The sequence below is a fragment of the Canis aureus genome, chromosome 10, assembly GCF_053574225.1.
Source record: "Canis aureus isolate CA01 chromosome 10, VMU_Caureus_v.1.0, whole genome shotgun sequence".
Lineage (NCBI taxonomy): Eukaryota > Metazoa > Chordata > Mammalia > Carnivora > Canidae > Canis > Canis aureus.
The window spans coordinates 43,108,845-43,128,056 of record NC_135620.1 but is presented as its reverse complement, the minus strand read 5'-3'; the positions used below and the strand labels follow the sequence as shown (position 1 = coordinate 43,128,056).

The following is a 19,212-nucleotide window of genomic DNA, read 5'->3' as shown; positions in this document are numbered from 1 at the left end:
GCCGGAAAGCTGCAGATCCGCTCGGCGGCCGGCGGCTCGGGCGGGAGGGGAGCGCAGCGAGGCGCAGGCTCGGCCCGGGCGCGCACAGCGGCGGAGCGAACGCCGCGCCGCAGGAGGCCGCAGGAGGCCGCAGGAGGCCGCAGGAGGCCGCAGGAGGCCGCAGGAGGCCGCAGAGGCCCGGGATCGCGTCCCCGCGGGGCCGCCGTTTACAGCCGAGCGCGGCTCTCGGGGCGCGGGGGCGGGGCCGCGGGGGCGGGGGCGGGGGGCGCCACCCTCCCTGCCCGCGAGTGCTTGGCCGCAAGGCTCTCGACGCGTTCCAGAAAGGGTTGGTGCATTCGGCTATCCCGCTGGAGTGACCAGACCCGGTGCAGTCTTCAAAGGTCTTTGGCAAAAAAGGGTCTGCACATTACTAAGGTCACAGAAATTCCAGCCTGCACCACAATTGCCTTGGAAGAATGATGAATGAAAATGCCTTGGGTCCAGATGTTAATCTTGATCCCGCGGACCATGAGAATCCGGCCTGGTGCTCTGGTTTAAGAAATGACTGAGTAGTTAAGTTACATGAAAGAATCGTATAATGGAAGAGTCATTAAAAAAAAAAATCAGACCCAGCGCCCCCCCCCTTTTTTTTGGTCCAAAAGTTAAACATTTAAAACAGTCAAAACAGACCTTTATTTATCTTGAAGTTAATACTTTCCTAGGTATATTAATGACTCATTAATCGTCTGTTTCAAGCAACACATTTTCATTGACTGTCATGTTCAAAGATAGGAGATTTAAAAAAAAAAAAAAAAAAGACAACTAAGAAGGCCCTCTAACAATCTCCCAAGTGGGTGGAGGGTGGCTCAGTTGGTGGAGCATCTGACTCTTGGTTTTGGCTGAGGTCTGATCTCATGGGTCCTGGATGGAGCCCCAGGGGGACCCATGCTCAGCAGGGATCTGCTTGAAGATTCTCTCCCTCTGCCACGCCACTCTCCTGCTTCCTCTCTCTCTCAAAAAATTCCTGTTCTCTCTCTCTCTCTCATCAATCAATCAATCAATCACTCTTTTTTAAAAAGCTACCGAGAAATACAATTCTAAATCAATGCACCATTATGTGCCAAAGTGGTCATCAAAATTTAGTGTGTAAAAAAAAAAATCTAGTGTGAGATAAAGTTATGACCAAAAAACTAATAAGAAAAGGAATGGTTATCCTTTATATGGTATGAAAATGAAATGATTAGAAGATGTCCTGTCCCTGTTTCTCATCACAACATACTCTTAAATTTAACTCAGAAGGAATAAAGAATAAAAGTATTTTTAAAAATCATAAATCAACATGAAGCAAATTTAAGTACATATTTACTATTTGAGAATGGGAAGGACTAAGTAAAATCTTTGAAAGAAATAACACTAAAAACCACTGACAGGCTTGACTGTAAAAGATCTAAAATTTCTTTAGGAAAAAACAAATGAAATTAGAAGAAAAAATGAGAAAAATATTTGCCAACATAAGACACAAAAAGTTTATATCTTTACTATAGACAAAATACTAACAACTTAGTAAGATAAGCCTTGAAATAGAAAGTTTGTCAAACATTTTAATGGGCAAAAAAATACTTATAGATATTAACATTTGAAAAAATATTTCCCAAAAAACGCTGAAACGTTATTCATTCTCACAAAGTTAAATGAAAAAAAGAAAATAGATGTAATATTTCATAAATCAATTTATCAAAAAAGTTGCATGTAAATATTTTATGCTAATGAAATTGCTTTAAAATAAGTGCTTGTTTTCTGGAAGTTGGAAAATAATTTCTAAGGGATAATTAAGCAATAAATACTGAGGAATTTACAAGTACTCATACTCTGAACACAGTAATTCCATTTTAGGGACTTATGCTATAGAGTAGTCATCGATTCACACAGATTTGTGAAAATGATGATTGTTGTTCAAAGACTTGGGAAACACATTAAATAGAATGTAAATTGCAAAGAGTGGGAGACAATGAATGAAAGCCTATTTGTACACATTGTACACACCCATATGCATCACAAACACATAGCCACACAGAAGACTGGCAGGAAATACTCCAGGACATTGAGTGGTCATCACTGGGTCATGAAATTATGACCGATTTTCCAACATTATTATAAGGAACATGAATTACTTTCATTACCAGAAAAATAAATATTACAAAATGGAAAATGCCTCAAAAGAACAAAAATAAATTATCCAACATTCTCAGGAAACCAAGTAATTCTACAAAAATGAAAAGCAAAAACTTTTAAATGGACTTTCTAAAATACTATGCAATTTAAAGCTAAGGATTCTTGTAACTTAATCCCAGAGGCACTTACTTTTACTATAATAGATCACAAGTCTATCCTCCTCATCATTACCATATATTATTAGTGTAAATATTTCTTCGAATAAGTGTCTTTTATGATTTCTAGTGACTTTTCACATTATTTTTGCATGATTTTAATAAATGGGACATATTGTTAAAATATGTAAGACATCATAAATTTGAATATGGATTGAATATATTAAAATTGTTCATTTTGTAAGGTGTGATAATGACATGGTTTGCACATAAAACATATTCTTTCAATTAGCAATCCTTAATGAAGTTTTTATGGGTCAAATGACACAGTGTCTAGAATCTCCTTTAATACTCTAGCTCCTCCACACACACAAAAGAGAGGGTCGAAATGAAACAAGACTGTAAAAATATTTATAATTCTTGAAGCTGGATGATAGGTTCATGAGAACTCATACTTTTTTTAAAGAATTTTTTTTTTTTTTATTCATAAGAGACAGAGAGGGAGGCAGAGGGAGAAGCAAAGTCCTCAAAGAGCATGGGGCTCTACGCGAGACTCGATCTCAGGACCCTGGAATCACAACCTGCGCCAAAAGCACAAGCTTAACCAACTGAGCCACCCAGGCATTCAGAGAACTTTTATGCTTTTTTTCCTCTACTTTTGTGTCTGCTTTAGATTTTTCACAATAAAAAGTTTTTTTAAATGTCGACGGAATAGTGTGGGCAGCTACTAATAAATATATTTTTCAGATAGGAAAGCATCATCCAAGAGAAATCCAACAGAATGACAACTTTTAAGGCAGTAGAATTTTTCCACAGTACTTTCTATCTTGTTCAACTGTGAAATATCACTGACTTTGGAGTTACTTCCCCTCCTCTGGACACCTCATGTTCTCCTTTCTGTTAACAACGTTTGCTACTACATGAATACTAAAAATGGGTCAGGAATCATGGTGAAAATTTTTTCAGATCTCAATAGTCTAAATGCTATTTATCATAATTTTTAAAACTATATTCTCCAATTTATTTTTAATAAATAATAAAAGCCTATTATTTAATTCAGATTTTTAAAATAAGTCCATATTCCCATAAGTTATAGATGGAAATAAGAATTTATTTGTATAACAGGCAAGAAGTAGCATCCCAAAAACTGACCCTACCATGCAACATTCTGTAACATGTTCCTTGTTGCCACAGCTGGGAGCAAAGTTCAAAAGGACCATTAAGATGAGATAGGATGATGTAGATCTTGTGCTATTTCAGTTTATGTGTTTTCTCCTGCTATAGATTTGAGATGGCACGCAGTACAGAAATATGTTACTATGGAAGATGAAACCTCTTGCTTTTGAAAATCTCTCATGACTTTCAAACTTGATATAAGACTTCTGCTCACTCATGGCAGTTTGTAGTCTGCCCTGGCCCAGAGTCTGGTTGGTCTGTTTTAGAGGTGAGCATGCCGTGGGTGAGAGGCAAACACAATGGGATTTGAAGCCATCAGGCCTGTTTGATTCTAATACAGCCTCATAGTCCTTATTCATCTCTGAATTCCTGGCTCCATGACCCATCCTCCATCCTGGCCTGTACCACCATAGGTCTTGACATTTATAAGCTTTTCCTACCCTTTGTACTTTCAATTTATCCCTAAAGACATTGATTTATCATGTTTTCAGTTAATCCCCTCTACCTTAACCTTGGTTCCAATGAATTCTGCATGTCCCCCTCCCAGGGTTTTAGATTTCCTACCTCCTTGCCTCTCCTCCAGCCACTTAAACTACAACCCCAAATAGCTCGACAGGGGTATCTGATGCCTCTAGGGCTTTGGAGTTGTGATATCACTACCAGCCCTGAATTTGATTCTCACAACCTGTCATTTTGACAAAGACTTATAAAATAAATGCTCATAATATGTATCCCCTGGGGTGTTTTTATTAACCCCTGGTCAGAGGAAAGGATGTGGGTTTCATTTACAGTTACAGGGACAATGAAGCACCTTTAGCCTTCGGTGCATTTCGAAAATGCAGCTTTCCTCATATCCACTCAGTGAAGAAAATGAATAAAACGTAAACTTGAAGCTAAAATCAAAAGCCTCATTTAAATCAGTATTTTCTCATTTCACCCTAACTCAATCTTATACTAGAAAAATTGACAAGATTAAAAGAAAAATCAAAACTTTAATTTGAACTTATTTTCCCTCAGTTTGCATCCAAACATTGTGTAACTTAAAACATTTTATTTTCAATGACTCACCTATTCCATGAAGCTTCTTTTTCCTGTGGACTACTCTATTCAATTCAACCAACACTTGCCAGGCATCAGTTATGTTCAAAATACTAAACATATAAATATGTCATAATAATCATAGCTGACAATTACTGAGTGCATAGTCCCCATTAGGCACAGCGATTATCATGTATTATTTTAAAATATTTTATTTATTTATTTGAAAGAGAGAGCACAGAGGGAGAAAGAACATGAGTGGGGAGCAGGGGAGGGGGATGGGGTAGAGGGAGAGAGAGAGGGAGAAGCAGACTCCCCACTGAGCAGAGACCCCCATCACAGGACTGGATCCCAGGACTCTGGGGCCCTGACCTGAGCCGAAGGCAGACATTTCACCCACTGAACCACCCAGGCAACCCGTCATGTATTATTTAACCCTGACAGCAACACTATGAGGTAGAGGGACTATTATTTTTCAACTGGTAAACTGAAAATTTATGCTTGGGTTAAAAACCTTAGAGACAGGAGTTTGGAAATATTCTAAAGTGTTATCAAAAAATGAGTTACTGGGATCGAGTCCCATGTGGGGCTCCCTGCATGGAGCCTGCTTCTCCCTCTGCTTGTGTCTCTGCCTCTCTCTCTCCCTGTGTCTTCCATGAATAAATAAAATCTTTTAAAAAAGTGAATTACATTTCTAAACTAAAAAATAACATGAGGAACACATATAGGAAACACCTGGGTGGCTCATTCGGTTGTGTCTGCCTTTGGTTCAGGTCATTATCCTGGGGTCCTGGGATTGAGCCCTGTGGTGGGCTCTCTGCTCAGCGGGAAGCCTGCTTTTCTTTCTACCCCTCTCTCCTGTTCTGCTGTATCTCACTATCTCTCTCTCTCAAATAAAAAAAAATAAAATCTTAAAAAACAAAAAAGAAACACACATAGGCAAATACATAATCTTGAAGGCAAGTGTGCAGAAGACCATCTCTCAGTTACTCAGAGTTTGAGTTCGCCATGTCCTTGCCATGGATGTCCTGTTATAAGAGTTTCATTGTTTGTTAGCACTTCTCTCAGAAGCTGGAAAGGTGTAGGGGGAGAGGAGAAAGAAGACAACAATCCAATTTAAAGTTTTTCAGCTGCTAGACACTCTGGTAAGAAGTCAGTTAGATGATAATCAGAAATGACAGATTTGGCCAAGACTTTGAATTCACCATAATCTCCAAGACCCAGATTTACATATCAAATTTGGACATTGAACTAGAAAGCATTCACTTTTGGCCACTTATAAAAGCCAAGGGCTTTCTCTACATTATCCCATTTAGTAATTACAACTATATGACATAGTAGGTTTTCATATTTCTGTTTCATAGATAAGGAAACCAAGCCTCACAAAGATAAAGTGATGCATTCAAGATACTAAAATTGTGATGTCTTGGGAGAGATGCAGCAGGGAAAAATTGAGTTTTGCGGTTAGGTAGGTGCAAGTTCAAATTAGAGCTCTGATACGTTCCTGCTATGTAACCTTGAACCAGTTAACTTGTCTGAACTTCTGTTTCCTTGCTATAAAGTGGAAATAATAATGCCTAATACATAGACTGACTATAATAATTAAATAAGGTAACATATGTGCAGTAGATGGGAGTTCTTCAATGATAGTTCGAAATGATAGCACAGATGATAGTTCTTCAAATTCCTACCCAGTGTGACTACTGTAATAGAGGGAAAACCCAGGTCTGCTTCAGTTGGGCCAAGACTCTCCCTCAAAGGGCAATCACCATACCCTAGAATAAAAATGTAGAGAATGACAGTAAATAGAATGAAACCTATACAAGCAAAGGTTGGAGGTATGCACAGGGAGAAGGTAGGGCGGGCCAGGGAGAGCTCTTCATATTGAATGATACTGTATCAAAGCTTCATTCATCTTAAGCAACATAAACCACATCTTTAAAGGAATGTATTGGAAAGCTATGGGATGAAGTAGCTCACAAAAATCAAAGGAAGCTTAAATAATGAGGCTTCTTGCACAACAGGGAAAGGGGAATCCATCATGAAGGCAGGATGGATAGTCTCTTCAGGATACAGCAAGGGGAATGAAGCCTCCAATCATTTTCCCTCAAGGTATTCACTAAGATTCAAGATCCTAGGAAACAGAATCAGTTAGCTTTTGTTGGGTCACATACTTGTCCCTTGGTTAAAGTAGTCTAGTCACCTCGAATGGCAGCCTGGTATACTTCAAATGACAGGTCCTAATTGGGAAGGCATGATTCACCAGGGAAAACTGGAGTCCTGATAGAGAAGACGTATGTGAAAGGCTGAGCAGGTGTAAAGGACAGGATCCATAACAAAGTATGAGCAGTGGATACAAAACATGTGGGCAGTGTGAGAAAAGGCACAGGAGGAAACCTCTTTTATACAATTGATCAAATGTTTTATAAGTGCTCCTTTACCTGGGTGCCTCATGACAACATGGACTCCCTAAGGTCTGGGGGCTTCCTTGACTATTTGTCCTTAGTGAAGAGGGATCTCAGCAAATCTTAGACTCACAGAAAGTTCCTATTTCACCACACGAGTCTCACCATGGAATCATTATTGGTTGGATCCCATAAACAAAGGAAGAATATTCACTTACAAATACTGCATATAGATGAGTAAAACTGAGGATTAGAGGCTGAGTCTAAATAATAAATGTATTAATAATAAAGTTAATAAATAATTTTATAATAAATTAAAGTTCAAATTACATTCTCTAGAATTTGTGAGTGATACAAGTGAGAAAGAAAAAATCTTACAAAGTCTGGTAAACAACAACTTTTATTGTATACTTTGATATGCATAATAAATTTATCCCTACCTGGTTAGTTTTGAAAGGAAGGAAGTCCAAATTTCATTTAAAAAACAAATGTGATACAACAGAAAGCTCTTGGCCCTTTACATCTATCCACCCCAGGGTGATGACATACTTTATCCGCTACCACACCCCAACAACCTGCAACCTCTGAGTCATTTTCTCACAGGAGCATATGTTGATATGGATTTTCCCATAACTCTTGTCCATTTCCCTCAGTGAGTAAGAAGATCTCTCAGAGAGATAGAGATAGAGCTTAAAATGTTGGAATACAGTCTAAAATATGGACCTTAAAACAAAATGGCTGGGAGCCTGGATAGCTCAGTGGTTGAGCATCTGCCTTTGGCTCAGGTTGTGATCCCGGAGTCCAGGGATCAAGTCCCACATCAGGCTCCCTGCATGGAGCCTGCTTCTCCCTCTGCCTATGTCTGCCTTTCTCTATGTGTCTCAAGAAGAAATAAATAAAATCTTTTAAAAAAAATACAATAAAATGTAAAGGCTCATGTGGGAATCTAACTTATATTTATTGGCCATGGATACCAGCAATTGATAATAAATGACTTGTCCTTGGAGATTATTTGTTTTTTTCTTAAACCTAATCTGAATGAGTTTTAGAGTCAGAATTTAGATGAAAATGATTGGAAATTATCATGATTATTGTTAATTCAAATAATCACAAAGTGCCCTTTAACTTTTGTGTAATTAAATAATGAGTCCATTTTTCTAAGAAATTAGAATTATTTTCTCGTCAGCCTTAGATAATAAGACTGAGCTTGGGACTCTATATAGGTTGGTGTATTTATCATCATGGCTCCGAAACACACAGGAAAACACTTTAAAAACTAGAAAGTAGTTTCTGTCATCAAACAAGACTGTTAGCAATCTTCCAGAGCCCAGTCCAATACCCTTTCTCATCTTCTTTCAACCTGGTCATTGGGGTTTTGAAACCCTGCCTTGTAAGAAGAAAAGCCTGATCATTAGCAATGGACGCATGCATTTTTTTCTAAGGTGGAATTTAATTCTAAGTTAATGGAATTTTTTTCTAAGGTGGAATTCAATTTAAGTTAATCAACAAAACATCAATTAATAGGGTTCCACAACATCAATAGTGAAGCTAAAGGACATTAGCCCTTATCACAAAGTTGTCAATAAAAGGATTATATGATAATAGGACAAAAAAGAGAAGTGTTCAAATAATGGCACTTACCACCTCGGACTTCCGGCGGGGGGGGGGGGTTATAAAATGTTCTTGCTACTTTATGCCTCAAGTGTGAAGCAGATGAGGAGAGTGGCCCTCTCTCTTACCGATTGCAGGCCAATTAACTTTCCTGAACCAACAAAGTCTCCTCTCAACTAAGGGTGACATCATCAATTCTCTCTGCGATGGTTAATTTTAATGTGTCAATTTGGCTAGAGGGTAGTGTCCAGGTGTTTGGCCAACCACCAATCCAGATGTGATACTTCGAACCTATTTCCTAGATTGATTAACATTTAATCAGTAGATTGAGCAAAGCAGATTACCTTCCATAATGTGGGAGAGTTTCATCCAATCAGTTGAAGGCCTCCAGAGGTTTCAGGATAGATATGGATACATATACTATTGATCTGTTTCTCTGGAGATCCCTGACTAATATAATATCTTAGAATGTTTCCAAAGTTTTTGTGAATGGAAAGTAAGTGAATCTCTCTTTAAAATTTAAAATAGTTCAAGTAGATTTTTTTTCTGATTTTATACTTTATAAACTTAAAAATAGCACCACATGTTTTCTCACTTCCTTGTTTAAAACCCACAAGTGGTTTCCCAACTTCCAAAATCCTTAGCATGGTCTACAACACCCTGGGTAATCTGCCCCAGATAGAAGGTTCATTTGAGCAGATTCTCAGACATCACTTCCTACTGTTGGGTCTGACAATCAGTGGAACAAAGGGTGTCTCAGTCTGTCCCTGGTGAACACAGAATTAAAGCATTGAGGCATAGATGCTCTTAATAGTCTCAGTGGAATATCTTAGTGGATTGCCCTATCACTTGCTAGACATTTTTGTCCAGACAACAGGGGCCTGACCTCAGATGAAGATTATTGTTGACTCGGAGAACTGCTAACTACCAATGAAAAGGCTTTACTCATGGGCACTCATTTCTCCAGACCCCATTTCTATAACTCAATCTGTTTGGACAATACAACATTCCCCATAGGTGTGTTGCAATACTATATTCGTGTTTTCCTAGGGTACACACCCTAATCAATTTGATGGAAATTGAGAAACTGTCGGTGCCTATGAATTAATAGAAAGGACATCTTTGTGTCATTAGCACATTTTATCTCTTAGGTTACTGCCACAGAAGGCACCTTACATCTACTTTGGATCTGTTTTTATTGTTTTCAGCCCGAGTGAGAAATGTCTTCTAACAGAGTCCCTATAATCTGAGAGAAATATTCTCTTGTGGGATCCAGAGCTTCTTGTGCCCTGATTAGGTTGTCCCATTCCCGAATAATATGGACTTGTGGTTCGTCCCTATTTCTGTGTCATCCAGCACCCTCTCCTAAACCTCTCTGATAACCTTCAGTTGTCAAAATATTGGAAAAACTGAGGTTATCCCATTCCCACCCTTCAACAAGGATAGTTGACAGATATGAAACTTAGTTTTTGAGAGCTATGCTAATAATATGTCCCATAACAGAAGTAGAATCCTATGGAAATTTCCCAATAAAAGACAAGTAATAGAATGAATGTGTGGGAAGTTTCAGCTACACCCACATCCTTCAGGTTGGCTGTACCACCATATCTCAGGCTATCACACACATACACACTCACATACACACCCTCACCATCACCATCACTACCACCACCACAACAAAAACAGACAAGGAAAAGGGACAAGTCTCATATAATCCTAATCAATTATAATCACAGGATTATAAATAGGAAGATCTGGACTGTGTGACTATAAGTAATAAATGAATCAACAGAAGGAAGAGGTTCTGTGTAGGACCTAGAAAAGAGAAGTAAAGCAAGAAGTGGTCAGTGTATCTCACGCATCATCCAACGGGGAAGTGCCTTGAACTTTGAGCTTAGACATATCATTTTTCTAGGCAGATAATAAAGATAATAGCCTCACCCATTTGGTTCCTACTCTGTGCCAGGAAAAGTTCTAAGCAGTAGGCAATTATTAACTCATTTAATAGGCATAGCAGCCTATAAGTAAGTACTGTTATTTCCCCCATTTTCAGGAAGGGAAAACTGAGGCAAAAAAGATTTATTTATTTCACTGGCTCAAAACCAGGAGTGGAGCTAGACTCGATTCTAGATCCTGCGCCCAGGACCTGGTCTCTAATATTATAAGAGTAAAACTGGAAAAGATTGCTTCCCTTTCTGTTTAGGAAGAGAGAAGAGAAAACTAGTTGTTTGTTGGCAAATGCTAGCTGCTGAGGATTGTGCCAGGAGTTTTATATACATTGTGTTGGAAACAATCCCATGAATCAAACCATCTGATCTTCATTTTCTGGAGGTAGAAACTAGGCCTCAGGGAGGTCCTTGGAGAATCAAGTACTTTCTTGGGGATTACTGAGAATTTGTCAAAATCAAAGCCAGTGTGTTGGTTTCCTTTCATTCATCTTGAAACTAAGCAACAAACAAATTTAGTATATTAAACAGACCCTGGCAAGAAGATGCAATCTTGAGATTATGGTCCATGTGTTTATCTGACATGGACCAATGGACCACTTGATAAAACATCACACACTCACACACACACACACACACACACACACACACACAAGGAAAAAACAAAAACAGGAAATTCAGTTCAGCTGTCTTCTGAACTAGTCAAATTTAGTTGAGCATGACTTAATAGATTCCATTCTCCTGATTATGTAAGAGTTTTATGTCTAATGAAAAAGATGTCTCAGAATCTGCAGAATTGAGCACATTTTAAATCACTCCAATTGTTTGGTTAGCACCATAACTTGTTTAGATGTAGGAGAGAGTTATAATGGAAGTTACAATAGAAGTCAAAGCTGGAGCCAAGATCAGCATCTGTGAATCTCTCCAAGTATAACAACTTATCCAGAGACATTTCCTTCAAACAAATTTACATTTTTTTAAAGATAAAAGTAAATGGATCTTCTTGAAGGGTCTATGGAAAATAAAGATAAAAATTGTAAGACTCTAAAACTTACTATCCTATGGTGATCATTTTTTTTTAAGATTTATTTATTCATTCAGAGAGAGCGAACAGAGAGGCAGAGACACAGGCAGAGGGAGAAGCAGGCTCCACTCAGGAAGCCCAATGTGGGACTCGATCCCGGGTCTCCAGGATCACACCCCAGGCTGCAGGCGGCGCTAAACGGCTGCGCCACCGGGGCTGCCCCCTATGGTGATCATGTTAATATCTGAGTCTGACATAGTATTTTACAATGCATGCATTTTAGATAATATTTAGATCACACTATGTATACACTTCTAGGTCTTTTTCAGTTAACATTTTATTTGGAATATTTCTCTACGTTGTTAAATATTCTTTGAAATTTAAAAGCTGCACAATATTTATAGCATAGATATTTCACAGGGTATCTTCTACTGTTGGACATTTATGTTGTGACCAGCTTGAACCATAATAAAACAATGAGATAAAGGTAGCAAGAGCATTGACACATCACTCTGAAAAAGTGAAAATAAGAAGAATCAAGCATGTATCATGCCTTTCCAGCATGAACTCTTTTAGAGTAATCAAATTGTTGAAGAGAGAGCTTTTCTTTATAGAAAATTTCCAGTTGATGCAAAAGGATTGGTTGAATTAGAAAAGTACCATTTTGTGAATTTTAATGAAATAATGGATCTAGGGATCCCTGGGTGGCTCAGTGGTTTAGCGCCTGCCTTCGGCCCAGGGTGTGATCCTGGAGACCAGGGATGGAGTCCCATGTTAGGTTCCCTGCATGGAGCCTGCTTCTCCTTCAGCCTGTGTCTCTGCCTCTCTCTCTCTGTGTCTATCATGAATAAATAAATAAAATCTTTAAAAAAAAAAAGAAATAATGGATCTAGGCTATGATCATTAATAAATGTTATAACTAACAATTATGTAAAAAGCCAGTAAAGACTTTGAGAAAGAGGGCTCACCAGAACCCACAAATCAATCTTAGAGTCACTGAAAGTGAGGCAACTAGAAATTATGTGCATACTAATATAATACAACAGGAAGTATAGAACACCACACATACAGTATTCTTGCCAAAAAATAAAACTGAAAATGAGCCGGACTAGTCAAGCCTCATTCTGAGGGCTACTTGCAGAAAATAAGAGAGAAAGAGAAAAACATTAAATTATACCATGGGGCAGACCTCAGCTAAATCTAGAATGTATGACATTCTACAGGACAAACGATCTAGTTTATCAAATAAATAACAGTAGAAAAAGAAAGGGGGAACTTTTATACATTAACTTAAGAGATATAACATCAATATGTGCAATGGGCAGATCTTTTTTGGAATCTAATGTGAACAAAACAATTATTAAAAGACATTCTTTAGTCAGTGAAGAAATGTGAACATAAGCCTGTTTAATTCTCTTACACTTAATAATATAGCCTTTGGATACTTTTTAAAGCTCTTACCATACAGAAGTATTTACAAATAAAATAATTTGGAGGTCTTTCATTTGCTTTAAAATAGTCCTGGACAAAAAAACACATAGAAACAGATGAAATAAAAATAAAAATAAAAATAAAAAAAAAAGAAACAGATGAAATAGGAGTGGGAAAATATTAATAATTTCTGAAAAAAAAAATAATTTCTGAAGCCAGGTAATAGGTACATAGAAATTGACTGTCATATTCTCTCTACTTTTATATTGGTGTAAAATTTTCATTATACAAAGCTTTCCTAAAATATTGAAATAAAAATCTTTGCACATATATGCAAAATTACATATATCATTTTGTGATATATATATGAATATATAGATATATTTCAGTGGTATATTTACATTATATCTTTTTTTGTTTGAAATTTTTACTAAAACCACAGAATATATTCCTAGAAAGAGAATTATGAGGTCAAAAGGCACAAACTTATTTGAGGTTCTCAAAAAAAATTTTAAGTGCTCTCCAGAAAGTTTGCCAATATGTATCCATCTCGCCAGACCATTACCAAAATTGAATATATATTTTGAGACATTCATTCTATTTTGGTAGAGAAAGGCTATCTTGTTTTAATTAATGCTTTTCTTAGAAAATGAGTTGAAATCTTTTAATTAAAATTAGTCTCATATTTTGTCTTCATTGAATTTTCTGATTAAGCCATTATCCATTTTTTATTGCAGTGTTAGAGATTTTTGTCTTTGATCTGCAAGAACTTTTTATATATTAAAAATTATAGCCTTTCTTAATCTGATATCAAGTATTTTCCCATCTACTGTTTTTCATTTTATTTATGACTATTCAAAAGTCAATTTTTATGTAATCAAATCTATAAACATTTGTGCTTTCTTCCATTGCCTTTAAACTTAAAAATTCCTGTCCTCTTCTAAAATGAGGTAAATATTCATGTTCTTAAAGCTTTTTAAAATAACTCTTTACTTTTACATTTTTAATCCATCTGGATTTCATCTTGGCATATGGCTTATGGTGTTAATTGGGATTTTTAGTCTTTTTCAAATAGTAAGTCAATAATTTTTTTCTTTTTCATTTTTTTCCTTTTTCAGGTTTAAGATATCTCCTGATACATAATAAAGTTCTCCAAATACTCTTGTATGTTTCTGACCTTCTTGATGACATGGCTCCCTCTTACTACTGAGTTTTGTGCCTGTACTGTATGATTATAATTTTTTACCTGGGGAACAGAAATATTTGCAAATGACATATCTAATGAAGGATTAGTATCCAAAATATATATAGAACCTATACAACTCAACACCAAAAAAAATCCAAATAATTCAATTTTAAAAAGGGCAGAAAACATGAACAGATATTTTTCCAAAGAAAACATCCAAATAGCCAACAGACACATGAAAAGGTGCTCAACATTACTTATCATCAGGGAGATGCAAATCAAAACAATGAGAGATCACATCACACCTACTAGAATGGCTAAAGTCAAAAACATAAGAAACAACAAGTGTTGGTGAGGCTGTGGAGAAAAAGGAACCCTGGGGCACTGTTGGTGGGAATGCAAACTGGTGGAGCTACTGTGGAAAACAGTATGGAGGTTTCTCAAAAAATTAAAATTAGAATTACCATATGATCCAGTAATTCCACTATTGGGTATTTACCTAAAGAATATGAAAACATTAATTTGAAAAGGTATATGCACCCCTGTTTCCTGTGGCATTATTTATAATAGCCAAATTATGGAAGCAACTCAGTGTTCATGGATAGATGAATGGATAAAGAAGATGTGGTATATATGTTTAGTGGAATACTAGTCAGCCATAAAAAAGAATAAAATCTTGCCATTTGCAACAATGTGGATGGATCTAGAGAGCACAATGCTAAGTGAAATAAGTCAGTCAGATAAAGAAAAATACCATGATTTCACTCATATGTGGAATTTAAGAAACAAAACAAAGAAAAAAGAGACAAAAACACAGACTTTTAACTGGGTGGTTAAGGGGGGTGAAATAGGTGAACACGATGAAGAGTACACTTACAGTCATAAGTACTGAGTAATGTATATAATTAATGAATCACTAGATTATATACCTAAAACTATTATAATATTGTGTGTTAATTATACTGGAATTAAAATTTTTAAAATAAGAATTTTAAAAATGATTAAAAATTACTTTTTAAAAAATGAGATAGGGTTGTTAAACTAAGGTAGGAAACAAAAGAAACAAGGAGAGGACAAGAGATTATTACAGCATGAACAACAGATTCATTTCAGTGTATGTCATCTATATCACTCAATATTTTGTCAGCAGCTATACAAAAGCTTATGTGTTCTAGAAGAGAGAGCAAAGCCCCCTAAGTTGGTTTATAGATTCAGAATCTGATTTTATTTACTACCTGTGCATTCTTGGACAAAGTACATAACTTCTCTGATCCTTTACTGTAAAATGAAGATAATATCTACAACACAAGGTTCTTATAAGGTCCAAATGTAGATGACAGGTATTTTTCAATCTTTTTTAAGGCAGGGCAGAGGCAGAGAGTCTCAAGCAGACTCTACGCCCAGCACAGAGCCCAACATAGGGCTCAGTCTCACAACCCTGAGATCATGACCTGAGCCAAAATCAAGAGTTGGATGTTTAAATGACAGAGCTACCCGGGCGCCCCATTATTTCTCATTTTTTAAAGAAAAATGCTGATAATTCCCAAGGCATTGTGGAAAAAAAGTAACAACTGATTCATTGGGAAGATGCTGAAGATGTTTGCCATGTCTTTTTCAGTAATTTCTGCCATAAAGATTATCCACTTTTAGGACAAATGGGTATTATGTAACCTGCCAGCTATGCTGAAGAAAGCTACAAAACACACAAAGGTCTTGTTTAGCTTTCAGTATCATTAAGGGAATTCAAAATTTTGCAGTTAACTTTGATTCTATTTAGTCAATTTGACTAAAGTATACAATAGACAAAAGTCTAACTTTGTTATCTTGTGCCTTTTGGCCACCACCATCATGGCTTCACCTGTACACTGAGAACTCAAGAGTAGAAGAGAAAAAATCCCCCACCACAGTTGTAAACAGATGGGATCAAAACAGAGTCATCCTTAAAAATACTTCAACAAGTTACCTTTGTAGACACTCTCCTCTGATTGCAGAAGCTGTGGTCTCTGCCTTTAAAAAGATGGAAGCAAAAAAAAAAAAAAAAAAAGATGGAAGCAGGGGCTCATGGGTGGCTCAGTCGGTGAAGGGTGAAGCATCTGTCTTCAGCTCAAGTCATGATCCTGGGGTCCTGGGATCTAGCCCCGCATCAGGCTCCCTGCTCAGTAGGGAGTCTGCTTCTCCCTCTCCCTATGCCCCTCCATACCCCCACCCCCACTCATGTTTGCTCTCTTGCTCACTCTCTCTCTCAAATAAATAAATAAAATAAAAGAAGAAAGAAAGAAAAGAAAGAAAGAAAGAAAGAAAGAAAGAAAGAAAGAAAGAAAGAAAGAAAGAAACCAGCGCAGCTAGGAGGAGTGAAACACAGCTGGCACCTGGGGAAGCAGCCAAGCTTCCAGCAGCAATTTGGAGTGCTTGTCGTCCCTCCTCCTGCTGTCACAACATTGCGGTCTTACCTACAGCTGAGCACCCTGCTGTCATTGTCATCAATCTTCAGCGCTCTCCATGCTGGTTTCTCTTTTCTTTTCTGCCCAACCAGGCTTTGCCTCCTCGCCTTGGGCTTCCCCAACTTCTGCAGTCCTTACTTGGTGTATCTTGGCTTCCTCCCTATGTCAACAAGTCCCAGCATGTGGGACACGAGGAGGCGCAAACTTTCAATAAATATACTTGATGAGTAGAACTGAATTTCAAATGAATAGAAAAAATAAAAAATAAAATGCTACTAAAAAGGTAAAAGATTGCCAGACTCAAAATGGAAGAACATGGTCCTAGGGCACCCACAGCCACAAGTTATGAGAAAGTTGAATCCTAGTAGAGCATAGATCCCCTGACTGCTCACAGTTGCATTCCTCTTAGATCAGAGAGAAGAGGTCAAGTGAAAAGCATATATGCTAAAATGAAACAGGTTCAAATAACTTTTAGCCCAGCTTGGCTTCTCTCACTTTTAGTAATGAAATCTCCAGAGGGATTTATTAGTCTTCTTATGAGAGCAATTAAAAGAAGAAAAGAATGGCATAAGGGATATATATATATATAAAATAATTTATTTTATAATATAATCTATATAATATATATATTTCTGGAAATCTATATACCATCCAATACTTAAACTTAATTCATTCAATGTATTCCCTGCTGATCTAGATTCATACTCACAGGCATTAAGATTGAGTTGAATGTAAACAAAATTGTTCTGTGCATCTTCCTGTAAAACCACCAAGCACAAACCAGAGCCACAAAATGACTACAGTGCAAACAAATAAACCTTTCTGCTTATACTTAAGTCATGAAATTAGAAGTGCTTCTGAATTATTTTTCCTAATTTCGCAAATACCTACCATGTGACAAGCAATGCCAGGTATTTGCCCAACCATTTTGTCATTTAAATGACATAATAACCATTTTATTATCATTTTGAATTCACTAAAGAACACGAAGCTGAGAGAGATCACACAGCTATGATGAACCGAACTAAAATTTTAACTCAAGGGGTCCTCTCATTCCAAGGCCTTTCCTGAGTGAAGAAAAGCTTAGCTCTTCTTGCCCAAAATCCTTGCTAAATTCAGGTAGTAACTGGATATAAAGTTTTAGCACCATTAATAATAACAACAAACACAAAGTATCATTACAGAGTATACTTTAAAATGTCAGATTGTTTCCCCTTGTAATTAAAATTAGAGGGGCATCTAGGTGGTGCAGGCAATTAAGGGACCAGCTCTTGATTTCGGCTCAGGTCATGATCTCAAGGTCATCAGATCAAACTTTGAGTTGGGCTCTGCACTCAGCAGGGAGTCTGCTTGAGATTTTCTCTCTTTCTCTCTTCCCCTCTGCCACTCCCCCTGTTCGCACATGCTTTCTCTCTCTCTCTAATAAATAAATCTTTAAAAAAAGAAAACAAAATCAGATCATGGATTTCCAAGCAGAAAAAAGACCAAAATTCAACCATTCTCATCAATATGTAACAGCATAATGAAGGCAAATGACCAAACTCTGAAGAGGTTAGGACATTCCTGAGAAGAAGCTCTGGCTCTGTATTTACTACCTCTATTTCTCTGGGTAAGTAATTTCACCTCTCTGAACCTCAGCTTCCTCATCTAGAACATGAAAAAGATAGTTTCTCCCACAGAGTATTGGCTCAAGGATTAAATCAAATACCACACAATTACCCTAGGACATAGCCAGGAAATCATAGCTGGTACAGTGAACTTTCAGGTTTTTGAGATTTAACTGATTTGCAGAATGAAGATGAAGTTAAACATATACATTCTCATACATAATACTATACTGTATATGTGCGTGCATCTGTATAAATTAGGGCAATATACATGGTATTTTAAAATTATCATGATAATTGTTGCCTCTGGGATCAAACATGCAGTGCAAAGTTGTAGCTTTGTCCAGCTCCTCCCCTTCCTTCAGTCTTACCACCCCCACCCCATCACTCTCTTCCAATCCAGGTCAGGATTTGACCTCTTCTCCCTCTTCTATGATGTCTACTGCCTAACTTCCCCACGTATGCAGTTGAACTGCCAAGGTGACAAGGGTTCAAGTTTCCCCTGCACCCAACAACAGTTAGCTCTCACCCACAAAGCATGGAGCAAATATGATTACATTTACAGATTATTTGGGATTATTCGTGACCTTCCAAAGCCTTGTCCTGCTCTGAGCCCCCACATACAAAACACCATATACCACTATCATCAACGCTTTTTTCCTGGTTAATTCATATATGACTCTTGCATCTTCTTCACCTGGCCTTCCTTATGGCCCTTTAGCTAATGAGTCTACACCCTTAATGACAGGGAAATAATTTCCTCTTAAAGAAGCATTATATTTGATGTTTCGATAACTATGAAAATTTCCTTTCTCATATTAGGCTAAAGTCTCCTTTTGCATAATATTAATCTATGTGTTTTCTTCTCTTCAATGATCCTTAAAAAAGAAAAAAAATCTTATCTAATCCCTTTTCTATGAAGTCAGATGAATTCCAGCTGGAGTTCCTTTATAAATCAGGTTGTGCCACAAGGGTATTATGCTAAGTGAAAGATGCTAATCTCAAAAAATTATATACAGTATGATTCCATTTATATGACAC

At 37.2% G+C, this 19,212-nt stretch overlaps 1 long non-coding RNA gene across 1 annotated transcript; it reads right to left on the bottom strand.

Annotated features, from left to right (window-relative positions):
- Window positions 1-216: 216 nt before the first annotated feature.
- LOC144322290 (uncharacterized) lies at window positions 217-17,064 on the bottom strand. The gene is made up of 3 exons (XR_013387883.1): window positions 16,574-17,064; window positions 5,511-5,591; window positions 217-528 (listed from the first exon to the last, which is right to left on the bottom strand). It is a non-coding gene; the product is annotated as an uncharacterized LOC144322290 (long non-coding RNA).
- Between the last annotated feature and the right edge of the window lie 2,148 nt (window positions 17,065-19,212).